The sequence below is a fragment of the Salmo trutta genome, chromosome 7, assembly GCF_901001165.1.
Source record: "Salmo trutta chromosome 7, fSalTru1.1, whole genome shotgun sequence".
In the NCBI taxonomy this organism is placed as follows: domain Eukaryota; kingdom Metazoa; phylum Chordata; class Actinopteri; order Salmoniformes; family Salmonidae; genus Salmo; species Salmo trutta.
The window spans coordinates 59209541-59225719 of NC_042963.1; positions in this window are offsets into that span (position 1 = coordinate 59209541).

Genomic DNA, 16179 nt, shown 5'->3' on the forward strand with positions numbered 1-16179 from the left:
TGTTCCTGTCCAACAAGGGGGTTGTGTTCTTGTCCAGCAACGGTGATGTTACTGTTCAACAAGGGGGTTGTTCCTGTCCAACAAGGGTGGAGAGTTGTTCCTGTCTCAACAAGGGTGTGGTTCCTGCACAAAAAGGGGGTAGTTCCTTTCTAACGAGGGTGGTGGTCTTGCCCAAAAAAGAGGTGGTTCCTGTCCACAAGTGGTGGTGTTCCTGTCCAACAAGGTTGTTGTTCCTTCCAAACAATGGTATGTAGGTTGTTCCTGTACCATTAAGGGTGGGAATCCTGTCCAAAAAGGAGGTGGTTACTTTCCAACAACTGTGGTTTTCTTGCCCAAAAAGGTGGTTATTCATGTCCAACAAGGGTGTTTGTCCTGTCCAACAAGGGGGTTGTGTGGCTCAGTTGGTAGAGCATGGTGTTTGCAACGCCAGGGTTGTGGGTTCGATTCCCACGGGGGACCAGTATGGAGAAGAAAAAAAAATGTATGAAATGTATGCATTCACTACTGTAAGTCGCTCTGGATAAGAGCATCTGCTAAATGACTAAAATGTAAAAAAAAATGTTGTTCCTGTCCAACAAAGGAGGATTTCCTGTCCCAAAAGGTGTTCCTGTCAAACAAGGGGGTAGTTCCTGACTAACAAGGGTTGTGTTTTGGCCAAAAATGGGTTAACTCCTCTCCAACAATGGTGTTGGAGCTCCCGAGTGGTGCAAAGGTCTAAGGCACTGCATTCAAGAAGGGGAGTTTCCTGTCCAATAAGGGGATGTTCATATCTAACAAGGGGGAATTCCTGTCCAACAAGGTTGCTTTTCCTGTCCAACAAGAAGGTTTGTGGGGTTGTATTCCTGACCAACAAGAAGGTTTGTAGGGTTGTATTCCTGACCAACAAGAAGGTTTGTAGGGTTGTATTCCTGACCAACAAGAAGGTTTGTAGGGTTGTATTCCTGTCCAACAAGGGGTGGTTCCTGTCCAAAAAGTGTGGTTTTACTGTCCAACGCGGGTAGTATTCCTCTCCAACAAGGAGGGTGTTGCTGTCCAACAAATAACGTGTTGTTGTACAACAAGGGTAGTTATGTCCAACAAGGCAGTGTTCCTGTCCTACAAGGGGAGTATTCCAGTTCAACAAGGGGGAGGGGGGGTTGGTCCTGTCTAACAAGGGGATGTTCTTATCCAACAAAGGTGGTATTCCTGTCCAACAAGGGGGGTGTTCTTGTCCAACAAGGGGAGTGTTTCCTGTTCAACAAAGGGTGTGTTCCTGTTCAACATGGGGAGTGTCCTGTTCAACATGGGGAGTGTCCTGTTCAACATGGGGAGTGTCCTGTTCAACATGGGGAGTGTCCTGTTCAACATGGGGAGTGTCCTGTTCAACATGGGGAGTGTTACAATGGGAGTGTTTCTTTTCAACAAGAGGTGTGTTCTTTTCCAACAAGGGTGATGTTCCTTTCCAACAAGGGGATTGTTCCTTTCCAACAAGGGGGTAATCAGTTCCAACCAGGGGGTGGTCATGTCCACCAAGGGTGGTGTAACTGTCCAACAAGTGAGGTGATTCCTGTACAACAAGGGGTGTGTTCCTGTCAAAACAAGGTGTTCCTTTCCAAACAAGGGGAGTGTTCCTGTACAACAAGTGGGGTGTTCCAGCAAAAGAATGGGGGATTCCTGTCCAACAAGTGAGGTGGTCCTCTACACAAGAAGGGGTGTATTCCTGTCCAACAAAGGTTTTAATCCTGTCCTACAAGGGGTGTATTCCTGCCCAACAAAGGTTTTAATCCTCTCCTACAAGGGGTGTAATCCTGTCCAACAATGGGAATGTGTGCTCTTTTCAAAGGATGGATCCCAGTTTCTTCAGGGCTATGTGATACGGGGGGTCGGGGGTGGTCTGCCAAGCATCGGGATGACAACCTAACTCGGGATGAGGAGGGCTTTTAGCGGGTGGAATAGTGGGGACCAATTGGAGGTTTTCTTAGTAGCAATGCAAATATCATGGTACAGCTATATAGACACTCAATCATCATGTTACTTTTTAATGGTACGTTTACAATCATATATTTTGATAAATAGAATTGAAAGTTGTGTCTCATTATGGTAAGTGGTGAAATAAGTATAGCCAGTTATAATTGTAAAGGCCTAGCAGATAATAAGAAAAGGCGATCAGTATTTACCTGGTTAAAAGAGAAGGGATATAATATCTATTGTTCACAGGAAACCCATTCAACAATTTTAGATGAAGTTTTGTGGAAAAAGGACTGGGGGGGTGAAATATATTTCTCCCATGGGGCAAAGAAATTCAAAAGAGGTGATGGTTTTAATTAAGAGTAATTTTGATCCAAATGTGCAAATTGTCCAAACAGATTATCAAGGTAGATGGATTATTTTAAATATGTTATTGGACCATGAACAGATATGGCTTATTAACCTATACGGTCCGAATAATGATGATCCAAGATTTTTGAAAATATATATAAGAATTTATCAACTCAACAAGCAACACTAGACTCTATTATTATGGTGGGAGATTTCAATACGGTTTTAAATACCTCTATGGACCGGAAAGGAAATCACACTACAAACTATCACCCTCAGGCACTTAAGGAAATCATGAATGTCATGGATATATTGGAATTAGTGGATATATGGAGACTTAAATACCCTGACCTAGTGAGATATAAATGGCGGAGGCTTAATCAAGCTAGTCGTCTTGACTACTTTCTTATGTCATTCTCTCTGGAACCAAAAGTTTAAAAAGTGTTGCTAGGGGACAGAATGCAGTCGGATCATCACATAATTGGCATATATATTACTCTTACAGAATTTCCACGTGGGCGAGGATATTGGAAATTTAATCAAAGCCTACAGTACTAGATGATAAATTGTTTAGAACTAGGACAGAAGAATGTATAAGTGACTTTTTCAGACATAACATAGGTACAGCAGATCCCCTTATTGTATGGGACACGTTTAAATGTGCCTTTAGAGGCCATGCAATTCAGTACTCATCTATAAAACAAAAGCAATTTAGATCAAAAGAGTCCATATTAACAAAGGACATTGAAGGACTAACAGTACAGTTGGATAGCAATAAAAACTCTACCATAGAGGCACAGAATAAGTTAAAGGAAAAACAAAAAGAAATGGAGGAACTTATTCAAGAAAGATACAGCGTAATATATTATAAAAATAAAGCGAACTGGATGGAATATGGGGAAAAATGTGCCAAATTCTTTTTCAATCTTCAATATAGAAATGCTACCAAAAATAATGTATTAAAACCTGTTAAAAAATGATGGAGTCACGCATGAGTCACCAAATGATATTTTGAAAGAGGAAGTAAAGTACTTTAAGAATATGTTTTCGTTTCAGTCTCCTCCATCTCCACTAACTGAAACTAATTGTGTGGATTTTTTTCTCCTAATAATAATAATAATGTAAAATTAACATCTGTACAGAATTGTCCAAACAGATCATCAAGGTAGATGGATTATTTATGATTATTAAATTAATATCTGTGCTGTCACGCTCTGACCTAGGAGAGCTGTGTTTTCTCTGTTTAGTTAGGTCAGGGTGTGATAGGTGGGTGGGCATTCTATGTTTTGTTTTCTATGTTTTGGCCGGGTATGGTTTCCAATCAGAGGCAGCTGTCTATCGTTGTCTCTGATTGGAAGCCATACTTAGGCAGCCTGTTTTTCCCTGTGTTTTTGTGGGATCTTGTTTTTGTGCAGCTGTGTTTGTGCAGCCGTAGAACGTCACGTTTGTTTCAGTTTCACCTGTTTTCTTGTTTTGTTCGAGTTCACAAATAAAATATGTGGAACTACCGGCACGCTGCGCCTTGGCTAATTTATGACAGGGAATTCGAAGACAGCACTCGTGACATGTGCAGAAAGACTCATGTGAAGGCCAAATTACAGAGGAGGAACTTCTTGATGCAATTGGGACCTTTAAGGATGGGAAAACTCCAGGGATGGATGGTATACCAGTGGAAGTATACAAAACATTTTTTGATATACTCAGAGGACCACTATTAGCATGTCTTAACCACTCCTATATTAATGGTAAATTATCAGACACGCAACAAGAAAGTCTGATTTCATTATTACTGAAACAGGACCCAAATGGTATATATAAAGATCCAGTCTATTTAAAACATTGGAGGCCTCTTACACTTCAGTGTTGTGATGCAAAAATCATAGCAAAATGCTTGGCGCATAGAATTTAAAAAGTATTGTCAGATATCATTCATCCTAACTAGACAGGTTTTTATATGGATGATGCATTGGAGATAATATAAGACAAGCACTGGAAACAATAGAACACTGAAATATCGGGGACACCAGGCCTGGTTTTCATAGCTGAATTTGAAAAGGCTTTTGCTAATGTACGACGGGAGTTTATATATAAATGCCTAGAATATTTCAATTTTGAGGAATCTCTTATAAAATGGGTTAAAGTTATGTATAGTAACCCTAGGTGTAAAATAGTAAATAATGGCTACATCTCAGAAAGTTTTAAACTATCTAAAGGAGTAAAACAAGGTTGTCCACTATCGGCATATTTATTTATTATTGCCATCCAAATGTTAGGTGTTAAGATTAGATCAAACAATAATATTAAGGGATTAGAAATCCGTGGCTAAAAACCAAGGTGTCATTGTACGCCGATGATTCATGTTTTCTTTTAAAACCACAATTAGAGTCTCTCCACGGCCTCATAGAGGATCTAGATACTTTTGCTATCCTCTCTGGATTACAACCAAATTATGATATTACGTTTTGGATCAGTAAAAAATGCAAATTTTACATTACCTTGTAGTTTACCAATTAAATGGTCTGACGGAGATGTAGACATATTTGGTATACAAATCCCGAAAGAAAGAAATGATGTCACTCCAATCATTTTTTATAGAAAGTTAGCAAAAATAGATAAGATCTTGCTACCATGGAAAGAAAAATACCTTTCTATATGTGGAAAAATCACCCTGATTAACTCTTTAGTCATATCATTTTTTACCTATTTGTTTATGGTTTTGCCTACACCTAGTGACCTGCTTTTTGAATTATATGAACAAAAAATATTCCATTTTATTTGGAACGGCAAGTCAGACAAAATTAAAAGGGCCTATTTGTATAACAAACAAGAAATTATTAAATATTAAAGCATTAGGCCTTTCACTAAAGGCATCAGTCACACACAAGTTATACTTAAATCCAAACTGGTTCTCTAGTAAATTGCTAAGAATGTCTCATCCTATGTTCATAAAGGGCCTTTTTCCCTTTATTCAGATTACACCTGCTCACTTTCGGTTGTTTGAAAAGGAAATAATCTCCAAAATATCGTTATTTTTTAAACAAGCCTTGGTTGCAATTTCAGTTTAATCCACCTGAAAAGACAGAACAAATAATACAACAAATATTGTGGTTAAACTCAAATATACTAATTGATAAAAAAAACGTATTTTTCGAAGAAATGTTTAAAAAAGGTATAATTTTTGTGAATGATATCAAAAATAGGACTGGTGGAGTTATGTCACACATACAGCTAACACAGACATGGAAATGTCTGCTCTACCCAAAATTACAACCAATTAATTGCAGCATTACCACAGAAATGGAAGAGGCAAGTAGAAGGGAAAAAAGTAAGGAACTTGTATGTCGGCCCTGCATTAAAGAACATACATTATTAAAGAAAAGTGTAATAAATAAAAACATATACCAATTTCATTTAAGGACCAAAAAACTGACAGCTGTGCCATATAGATTGCAAAATAGTTGGGAAGAGATTTTCAATGTACCCATTCCATGGCACATGGTTTATGAAGTGATACGCAAAACAACGCAGGATTCAAAACTTCTACTTTTTCAATTTAAATTACTATACAAAATTCTTGCAACCAATAGAATGTTATATATATATATAGGGGATACAATCTTCCCAACTCTGCAGATTCTGCTGTGAGGAGGCAGAGTCATTAGATCATTTATTTTGGTATTGTCCAAATGTAGCTCGTTTTTGGTCACAGGTCCAGGAATGACTGAAGAATTGCAGCATTTGCCTAGAACTAACGCTGCAGATAGCAATACTGGGTGATTTGAAAAGCCATAGTCAATCAATCAATAATATAATAATTATTTTAGCAAAAATGTTTATTTTTCATTTACAATCTGTAGAAGCTATGAGAATAGAAAGGTTCAATACTTTAGTGAAGCATCACTGCACGGTTGAAAAATAAATGGCAAATAGAAATCCAACATGGATGATGTTGAGAGATAGATGGGAGGGGTTGAATGGAGCTGAAGGGTGGGACTAATAACAAGATAACCAATGTAAGAGATAGGTGGGAGGGGTTGGATGGAGCTGAAGGGTGGGACTAATAACAAGATAACCAATGTAAAACATGTGGGGTCTGTAAAATGTATATAGGTTCAGAACTTTTGTGAAATAGCACAGTTACAAATAGAAATCAAACTGGACGGACATCAGAAATAGAGGAAGGACTAAAAACAAACTAAATATAACTATTGTAAAATAGATTGTGTCTGTAAAATGAGTATAAGATATATAAACTGAAGGTAGAAGCCTAAGTGTTTATTGGTTGACTGCAATTGGGGGAAGGGTGGTAGGGTTTGCGAGGACTAATAATGGTATACTCTTAAAAAAGTATGTATGTCTAAATAGGTATGTGTATGTATATATGTGTTTATGTATGCATGCGTGTATGTGTATATTTATTTACCCTAAAAATATATGGGGGATTGGAAATGATGTAGACAATAACATTGATGGACGCAATATTCTTTCCGCAATATTAAGCTGATCCACCCCTTAGAAAGATGTTCCTGGCTAGCGCTGTGGCGGTCACAAAATGTCGTCAGCCGGTGATTGTCAAGCAAATAACTGTCGGTCTCACGGTAATTGACCTTTAATTAACATAAACATCTGTACTATCTCCTGTCTTCCACACACAGCCTGCAAGCCACTGACGCAGACCTCTGGAACATCTGTACTATCTACTGGCTTCCACACACAGCCTACAAGCCGCTGACGCAGACCTCTGGAACATCTCCTGGCTTCCACACACAGCCTACAAGCCACTGACGCAGACCCTGGAACATCTGTACTATCTACTGGCTTCCACACACAGCCTACAAGCCACTGACGCAGACCTCTGGAACATCTCCTGGCTTCCACACACAGCCTGCAAGCCACTGACGCAGACCTCTGGAACATCTGTACTCTCTCCTGGCTTCCACACACAGCCTGCAAGCCACTGATGCAGACCTTTGGAACATCAATATTTTAAAAAGTCTAATAAATCCATGTAATATGGCCTACACCTTCACCATAAATCCATTACAGGTCTAAAGAAGCATGATATGAAGAAAATGTAGTCTATTTAACCTCTCTAGTACATGTGGGACGAACTCGTCCCACCTACGTAACAGCCACTGAAATCCAGTGGCGCGATTTTTGAATCGTTAGAAATGCTATAACTTCAATTTCTCAAACATATGACTATTTCACAGCTATTTAAAGACAAGAATCTCGTTAATCTAACCCCACTGTCCGATTTCAAAAAGGCTTTACAACGAAAGCAAAACATTAGATTATGTCAGCAGAGTACCCAGCCAGAAAAAATCAGACACCCATTTTTCAAGCTAGCATATCATGTCACATAAACCCAAACCACAGCTAAATGCAGCACTAACCTTTTATAATCTTCATCAGATGACACACCTAGGACATTGTGTTATACAATACATGCATGTCTGTTCAATCAAGTTCATATTTATATCAAAAACCAGCTTTTTACATTAGCATGTGACGTTCAGAAAAAGCATAACCACCGCAAACTTCCGGTGAATTTACTAACAGTTTGCTAAATTACTCACGATAAACGTTCACAAAAAGCATAACAATTATTTTAAGAATTATAGATACATTACCCCTCTATGCACTCGATATGTCCGATTTTAAAATAGCTTTTCGGATGAAGCACATTTTGCAATAATCTAAGTACATAGCCCGGCATTACAGGGCTAGCTATTTAGATACCCACCCAGGTCAGCATCCACCAAAATCACATTTCCTATAAGAAAGATGTTCTTACCTTGCTTGTTCTTCATCAGAATACACTGCCAGGACTTCTACTTCAATAACAAATGTTGGTTTGGTCCCAAATAATCCATCGTTATATCCAAACAGCGACGTTTTGTTCGTGAGTTCTAGAATGCTTCTTCGCGGTGTCGCGCATGGCGCATTGGCGTGTCAAAAATGTCTAAATATTCCATTACCGTACTTCGAAGCATGTCAACCGCTGTTTAAAACCAATTTTTATGCCATTTATGTCGTAGAGAAGTGTTAATATTCCGACCGGGAGTATGCATTGAGCCTAAACAGCCGAATAAAATTTCTCCTCAGAAGCGACTCATGCACGCGCATCATTGAAAGGTCCTCCGAGCATCCACTTACAAAAGGCGATAATATATTTCAACCTGAGGTTCCCTCGTAAACCTTCAGTTATTTCGCGGGCTCTGAGAGCCTATTGGAGCCCTGGGAATTGTCACGTTACAGCTAAGATCCTTACTTTTCAATAAAAAGAGGTAAGACGCACGACTCCTTGTCAGACAGGGTACTTCCTGCTTGAAACCTTGTCAGGTTTTTGCCTGCCATAGGAGTTCTGTTATACTCACAGACACCATTCAAACAGTTTTAGAAAATTCAGAGTGTTTTCTATCCAAACCTGAACAATAATATGCATATTCTAGCTTCTGAGTTGGTGTAGGAGGCAGTTAAAAATGGGAACATATTTTTTCCAAAATTCTCAATACTGCCCCCTATACCAAACAGGTTAAGAAGAACAGAATAGAATACTCTGATTTGTCCTGATGTTAGGTCCTGATGTGCCTATGCCAAATGGCTGTGGGCTACACTAGTTCATTTAGCAGACAAGAGTTGCTTAGAGTTCCGTGGTATTATTTTATATTATTTTATAGTATGAAGAATACAATTGAACAAAGCTGAAAAAAATATAAATGTTTTCTCCAAAAGATTTGAGGGAGTGAGCACGTGGCTATTCTGTGTTGAGTGGTTAACAAAGAAACAGGTTGTCCTATATTCTTAATTTAGAGTTATTAATGTAACATATACATTGTAAGGCTGCATGATGCGACTCTAATGATGATTTGAAAAAAGTCGCTTGAAAGGCATGAGCTCTGCTTTGTTTATTGCGCAGGCTGTACACACTTCATCAGTCTCTCATTCACAATTTGAAAAGCACTTGATAATGCCTTGAATTTCACAGCTGCATCCCCTTTGTGGCCATAATGCACCTTAAAAAAATCCATTCCTTTTGCGGCCAGTGGCCATTTTGCCCTTGGCCCGGAGTACTGCGTTGTGCCCTTCTCCCTGAGTGCTGCGCAATCCGAAGCGCCTCTCACTCACATGGCTCTCCATCATGTGATCAGGTCTTTCTCAAAGGCTACAAGTGAAGACAAGACAGACACATCAGGGACGCAACTGCGCACGTCCTTATCCAACTCCGAGGTGCATATTGAAGATATTGGAAGAACTGTCCACATTTTCAGTCAGCCAACAAGATGAGTAGGCAAAAGCACTGGCCTATGTCAATCTACTATCCCCCATAGTACAAAAGTCGACCTATTCTATTCTGTGCAAGAAATAATTAGGTGACTAGTTTCTGTAAATTTACGAGTCTAGTTGGTTTAGCCACAGAAAAAGTGAGGAACCTTCACGCTAGCCATGATTGGCTAAAATAATGAATGGGTTGGACATGCCAAGAGAGGGGTTTCGGATTGGTCTGCCATGTAGCATCTTCTGTCTATAAAATGAGATTCCCGTTATGAGTAGATAATCCTTGCTACTGCAGTTTTTTTCTAAAGATATAACGTTAGCCATGGAGAACTGCAAATGTGTTGTTCGTACTCTCAATAACATTGCTGACCTGAATTTATTAGGTGCTATCGACAAAGGTCAGTGGGGAAAAGTTGTGATGGACTACTTTCTGGAGGACGATCGTACCATGCTGGCAAATGCCTTTCACTGAGCTGTGTAAAGACAGACTGATGGGGGTGAAACAATTCATTTGAATGTATTTTAAGTCATAGCACAGATTCTCAATTGGAATGAGGTCTGGGCTTTGACTAGGCCATTCCAAGACATTTACATTTTTCCACATAAACCACTCGAGTGTTGCTTTAGCAGTATGCTTAGGGCCATTGTCCTGCTGGAAAGTGAACCTCTGTCCCAGTCTCAAATCTTTTGAAGATTGAAACAGATTTCCCTCATGAATTTCCCTGTATTTAGAGCCATCCATTATTCCTTCAATTCTGACAAGTTTTCCAGTCCCTGCCGATGAAAAACATCAGCATGACGCTGCCCCCACCATGCTTCACTATGGGGATGGTGTTCTCGGGGTGATGAGAGGTGTTGGGTTTGCGCCAGACATAGCGTTATCCTTGATGGCCAAAAAGCTCAATTTTAGTCTCATCTGGCCAGGGTACCTTCTTCCATATGTTTGGGGAGTCTCCCACATGCCTTTTGGCGAACCCCAAACGTGTTTGCTTATTTTTTTACTTAAGCAATGGCATTTTTCTGGCCACTCTTCCGTAAAGCCCAACTCAATGGAGTGTATAGCTGAAGTGGTCCTATGGACAGATACTTCAATCTCCGCCGTGGAGCTTTGCAGCTCCTTCAGGGTTATATTTGGTCTCTTTGTTGCCTCTCTGATTAATGCCCTCCTTGCCTGGTCTGTGAGTTATGGTGGGCAGCCCTCTCTTGGCAGGTTTGTTGTGGTACCATATTCTTTCCAATAATCATTTTTAATAATGGATTTAACCTCTTACATCTGCTCCAATATATAATGATGGGCGTGGCGCGAAATACAAATTCCTCTAAAATCCGAAAACTTCAATTTTTCAAACATATGACTATTTTACAGCATTTTAAATACAAGACTCTCGTTAACCTCTATGGGACCGGCGGGACAAATTCGTCCCACCTACGTAACAGCTAGTGTAATCCTGTGGCGCGATTTTTAAAACGTTTGAAATGCTATTACTTCAATTTCTCAGACATATGACTATTTTACAGCTATTTAAAGACAAGACTCTCGTTAATCTAACCACACTGTCCGATTTCAAAAAGGCTTTACAACGAAAGCAAAACATTAGATTATGTCAGCAGAGTACCCAGCCAGAAATAATCAGACACCCATTTTTCAAGCTAGCATATAATGTCACAAAAACCTAAACCACAGCTAAATGCAGCACTAACCTTTTATGATCTTCATCAGATGACACACCTAGGACATTATGTTATACAATACATGCATGTCTGTTCAATCAAGTTCATATTTATATCAAAAACCAGCTTTTAACATTAGCATGTGACGTTCAGAAAAAGCATACCCCCCGCAAACTTCCGGGGAATTTACTAACAATTTGCTAAATTACTCACGATAAACGTTCACAAAAAGCATAACAATTATTTTAAGAATTATAGATACATTACTCCTCTATGCACTCGATATGTCCGATTTTAAAATAGCTTTTCGGATGAAGCACATTTTGCAATATTCTAAGTACATAGCCCAGCCATCACGGGCTAGCTATTTAGACACCCGGCAAGATTAGCCTTCATCAAAATCATATTTCCTATAAGAAAAATGGTCTTACCTTTCCTGTTCTTCGTCAGAATGCACTCCCTGGACTTCTACTTCAATAAGAAATGTAGGTTTGGTCCCAAATAATCCATTGTTATATCCAAACAGCGGCATTTTGTTCGTGCGTTCTAGACACTATCAGAATGCTAAATCACGGTCGTGCGCATGGCGCAGAATGTGACAAAAAAAATTCTAAATATTCCATTACCGTACTTCGAAGCATGTCAACCGCTGTTTAAAATAAATTTTTATGCAATTTATCTCGTAGAAAAGCGATAATATTCCGACCGGGAATCTGCAATTAGCTAAACAGCCGAAGAAAAATACTCCACGGGGGTGAATCGCGCACGCGCCTAATTCTATTGTCCACTGATGGGACACTTGGAAAAGGAGATAATGTGTTTCAGCCTGAGGCTGCCTCGTCATCGTTCAGGTTTTTCCCGGGTTCTGAGAGCCTATTGGAGCCCTAGGAATTGTCACGTTACAGCTAAGATCCTGACTCTTCAATAAACAGAAGCAAGAACAACAACACCTTGTCAGACAGGGTACTTCCTGCATGAAACCTTCTCAGGTTTTTGCCTGCCATAGGAGTTCTGTTAAACTCACAGACACCATTCAAACAGTTTTAGAAACTTTAGGGTGTTTTCTATCCAAACCTGAACAATAATATGCATATTCTAGCTTCTGAGTTGGTGTAGGAGGCAGTTAAAAATGGGCACATATTTTTTCCAAAATTCTCAATGCTGCCCCCTAGCCCGTAGAGGTTAAGAGTGCTTCGTGGGATGTTCAAAGTTTCGGATATTGTTTTATAAACCAGCCCTGATCTGTACTTCTCCACAACTTTGTCCCTGACCTGTTTGAAGAGCTCCTTGGTCTTCATGGTGACGCTTGCTTGGTGGTGTCCCTTGCTTAGTGGCGTTGCAGACTCTGGGGCCTTTCAGAACAGGTGTATATATACTGAGATCATGTGACACTTAGATTGCACACAGGTGGACTTTATTTAACTAATTATGTGACTTCTGAAGGTAATTGGTTGCACCAGATCTTATTTAGGGGCTTAATAACAAAGGGGGTGAATACATATGCACGCACCACTTTCCTTTGAATCTTTTGAATCCATTTAAATTACAGGTTGTAATGCAACAAAATAGGAAAAATACCAAGGGGGTGAATACTTTTGCTAGGCACTGTCATAAAGGTATCACTAGTCACTTTAAGTACGTATATACTGTATTCTATACCATCTACTGCATCTTGCCTATGCCGCACGGCCATCGCTCACCATATATTTATATGTACATATTCTTATTCATCCCTTTACATTTGTGTGTATAAGGTAGTCGTTGTGAAATTGTTATATTACTTGTTAGATATTACTGCACTGTCGGAACTAGAAGCATAAGCATTTAGCTACACTTGCATTAACATCTGCTAACCATGTGTATGTCACCAATAACATTTAATTTGATCTTGCCTTTGCCGCTCGGTCATTGCACATTCATATATTTATATGTATATATTCTTATTCCATTCCTTTACTTAGATTTGTGTGTATTAGGTAGTTCTTGTGGAATTGTTAGATTACTTGTTAGATATTACTGCACTGTCAGAACTAGAAGCACAAGCATTTCGCTAGTTGGGGAAACACGTGTGGACCTGAAATGTGATAACTGCAGTGGCCAAAACAAGAACACGTTTGTTCTCTGGTATTGTGCCTGGTGGACCATACCACAAGCTCCACCACAGTCTGGCCCTTCACTTCCTGATCACAGGCCACACCAAGTTTGCCCCCGACTGGTGCTGCGGACCTCATCAAGCAGCGCTTCAGAAAGACCAGAGTGAATACTATGTCTGAGATTGCTGGTGTTGTGAAGGACAGCACTGTGACAGAGGTCAACATCCAACAGCTGGTTGGATTGGAGGATGGTACGGTGCTGGTGGAATGTTATGGCTGGCAACAACACCTGACTATGTACTTCAGGCCACTGCCACAGATCAAGCAGAACCAGCACTTCAGGTGAATATCATTTTCCTTGCATTGTATGAGGTTATTCTTCTTATCCTTGTTATGCAAGTTTGTAATGTCTTCTCAATTTTTTACATATACATATATCGTACTATGTACCATACTTCAAGTCCTACTGTACTATATACTATACTGAAGTCCTACTGTACTATACACTATACCAGAAGTCCTACTGTACTATACACTATACTGAAGTCACACTGTACTGTACACTATACCTGAAGTCCTACTGTACTATACCTGAAGTTCTACTGCACTATACCTGAATACCTACTGTACTATACCTGAAGACCTACTGTACTATACACTATACCTGAAGTCCTACTGTACTATACACTATACCTGAAGTCCTACTGTAGTATACACTATACTGAAGTCCTACTGTACTATACCTGAAGTCCTACTGTACTATATACTATACTGAAGTCCTACTGTACTATAGACTATACCTGAAGACCTACTGTAGTATACACTATACCTGAAGTCCTACTGTATTATACCTGAAGTCCTACTGTACTATACCTGAAGTCCAACCGCACTATACACTATACCTGAAGTCCTACTGTACTATACCTGAAGTCCTACTGCACTATACCTGAAGTCCTACTGTACTATACACCATACCTGAAGTCCTACTGCACTATACCTGAAGTCCTACTGTACTATACCTGAAGTCCTACCGAACTATACCTGAAGACCTATTGTACTAATTTGTAAGTCGCTCTGGATAAGAGCGTCTGCTAAATGACTTAAATGTAAATGTAAATGTACTATACCTGAAGACCCACTGTACTATACTACATACCTGAAGTCCTACTGCACTATACTTGAAGTCCTACTGTACTATACCTGAAGTCCTACTGTACTATACCTGAAGTTCTACTGTACTATACCTGAGGTCCTACTGTACTATACACTATACCTGTAGTCCTACTGTACTATACACCATACCTGAAGTCCCACTGTACTATACCTGAAGTCCTACTGCACTATACCTGAAGTCCTACTGTACTATACATGAAGTCCTACTGTACTATACACCATACCTGAAGTCCCACTGTACTATACCTGAAGCCCTACTGTACTATACACCATACCTGAAGTCCTATTGTACTATACCTGAAGTCCTACGGTACTATACCTGAAGACCTACTGATTATACCTGAAGTCCTACTGTATGATACCTGAAGTCCTACTGTACTATACCTGAAGTCCTACTGTACTATACCTGAAGTCCTACTGTACTATACACTATACTGAATACCTATTGTACTATACCTGAAGTCCTACTGTACTATACCTGAAGTCCTACTGTACTATACACCATACCTGAAGTCCTACTGTACTATACCTGAAGTCCTACTGTACTATACCTGAAGTCCTACTGTACTATACCTGAAGACCTACTGTAATATACACTATACTGAAGTCCTACTGCACTATACCTGAAGTCTTACTGTACTATACATTATACCTGAAGTCCTACTGTACTATACCTGAAGTACTACCGAACTATACCTGAAGACCTATTGTACTATACCTGAAGACCCACTGTACTATACACCATACCTGAAGTCCTACTGCACTATACCTGAAGTCCTACTGTACTATACCTGAAGTCCTACTGTACTATACCTGAAGTTCTACTGTACTATACCTGAAGTCCTACTGTACTATACACCATACCTGAAGTCCCACTGTACTATACCTGAAGCCCTACTGTACTATACACCATACCTGAAGTCCTATTGTACTATACCTGAAGTCCTACTGAACTATACCTGAAGTCCTACTGTATGATACCTGAAGTCCTACTGTACTATACCTGAAGTCCTACTGTACTATACCTGAAGTCCTACTGTACTATACACTATACTGAATACCTATTGTACTATACCTGAAGTCCTACTGTACTATATCTGAAGTCCTACTGTACTATACACCATACCTGAAGTCCTACTGTACTATACCTGAAGTCCTACTGTACTATACCTGAAGTCCTACTGTACTATGCCTGAAGACCTACTGTAATATACACTATACTGAAGTCCTACTGCACTATACCTGAAGTCTTACTGTACTATACATTATACCTGAAGTCCTACTGTACTATACCTGAAGTACTACTGAACTATACCTGAAGACCTATTGTACTATACCTAAAGACCCACTGTACTATACACCATACCTGAAGTCCTACTGCACTATACCTGATGTCCTACTGTACTATACCTGAAGTCCTACTGTACTATACCTGAAGTTCTACTGTACTATACCTGAAGTCCTACTGTACTATACACCATACCTGAAGTCCTATTGTACTATACCTGAAGTCCTACTGTACTATACACCATACCTGAAGTCCCACTGTACTATACCTGAAGTCCTACTGCACTATACCTGAAGTCCTACTGTACTATACCTGAAGTCCTACTGTACTATACACCATACCTGAAGTCCCATTGTACTATACCTGAAGCCCTAC